The following is a 1,945-nucleotide window of genomic DNA, read 5'->3' on the forward strand; positions in this document are numbered from 1 at the left end:
TCTTCCACTTCTTCCGCCTCCTTTCCCCTCTGCAGACTGCCACCAACAGGCAGGAATGGAAAGGGGGGGAGGAGTCGAGGACAGTGCTAACAATATTGAAACCCACAAATATTTAAGGAACAGAGGAACATAATATAACTATACTATATAACTACTGCTATACACACCTTTATCTATTCACATACTGTCCATACACACCATTCACATACATATTTATAATTTATATTCCTGACTCAGGTCCAGAAGCAAATTTCCTGCAATTATATCCATTTTGCTTTGGGGTTTTGTACTGTGTTTTTATATACTGTATTCTCGACATAGTTCATTCTAATATTTCTACCACTGTACATTGCATTTTAGTTACACTGTTTATACACACCACATATTTATTTATATACTGGATTCTTGACATATCTCACTCTAATATACCTACTGCTGTACATACAGTGCCTTCAGAAGTATTCCTTGACTTATTCCACATTTTGTTTTGTTACAGACTGAATTCAAAATGGATTCAATATATTTTTTCCTTGCCCATGTACACACAATACCCCATAATGACCAAGTGAAAACATGTTTTTAAAAAGTTAGCAAATTTAAATACAGAAATATCACATTTACATACACTACTGTTCAAAAGTTTGGGGTCACTTTTTCTGTCCATTAAAATAACATAATATTGATCAGAAATAGAGTGTAGACATTGTTAATGTTGTAAATGACTGACTATTGAAGCTGGAAACTGCAATTTTTTATGGAATATCTACATAGGCGTACAGAAGCCCATTATCAGCAACCATCACTCCTGTGTTCCAATGGCATGTTGTGTTAGCTAATCCAAGTTTATCATTTTAAAAGGCACATTTATCATTAGAAAACCCTTTTACAATTATGTTAGCACAGCTGAAAACTGTTGTTCTGATTAAAGAAGCAAAAAAACTGGCCTTCTTCAGACTAGTTGAGTATCTGGAGCATCAGCATTTGTGGGTTCGATCACAGGCTCAAAACAAAGACCTTTCTTCTGAAACTTGTCAGTCTATTCTTGTTCTGAGAACTGAACGCTATTCCATGCGAGAAATTGCCAAGAAAGTGAAGATCTCGTACAAGGCTGTGCACTACTCCCTTCACAGAACAGCGCACACTGACTCTAACTAGATTAGAAACAGGAGTGGGAGGCCCCGGTCCACAACTGAGCAAGAGGACCAGTACATTAGAGTGTCTAGTTTGAGAAACAGACGCCTCACAAGTCCTCAACTGGCAGCTTCATTAAAGGTCCTGAACGCTCTGGAGCAGGTTTTCATCAAGGATCTCTCTGTAATTTGCTCCATTCATCTTTGCCTCGACCCTGGCTAGTCTCCCAGTCCCTACCACTGAAAAACATCCCCACAGGATGATACTGCCACCACCATGCTTCACTGTGGGGATGGTGCCAGGTTTCCTCCAGACGTGATGCTTGGCATTCATGATCTGAGAGTCTTTAGGTGCCTTTGGCAAACTCCACGCGGGCTGTCATGTGCCTTTTACTGAGGAGTGGCTTCCGTCTGGCCACTCTAACATAAAGGCCTGATTGGTGGAGTGCTGCAGAGATGGTTGTCCTTTGGGAAGGTACTCCCATCTCCACAGAGGAACTCTAGAGCTCTGTTAGAGTGACCATCACCTTCTTGGTCACCTCCTTGACCAAGACCCTTCTCCCCGACTGCTCAGTTTGGCCAGGCGGCCAGCTCTAGGAGAGTGTTGGTGGTTCCAAACTTCTTCCATTTAAGAATGATGGAGTCCACTGTGTTCTTGGGGACTTTGAATGCTGCAGAAATGTTTTGGTACCCTTCCCCAGATCTGTGCCTCGACACAATCCTGTCTCGGAACTCTACGGACAATTCCTTCAATCTCATGGCTTGGTTTTTGCTCTGACATGTACTGTCAACTGTGGGACTTTATATAGACAGGT

The sequence above is a fragment of the Salvelinus namaycush genome, chromosome 1 (genome assembly GCF_016432855.1).
Source record: "Salvelinus namaycush isolate Seneca chromosome 1, SaNama_1.0, whole genome shotgun sequence".
NCBI classification, from domain to species: domain Eukaryota; kingdom Metazoa; phylum Chordata; class Actinopteri; order Salmoniformes; family Salmonidae; genus Salvelinus; species Salvelinus namaycush.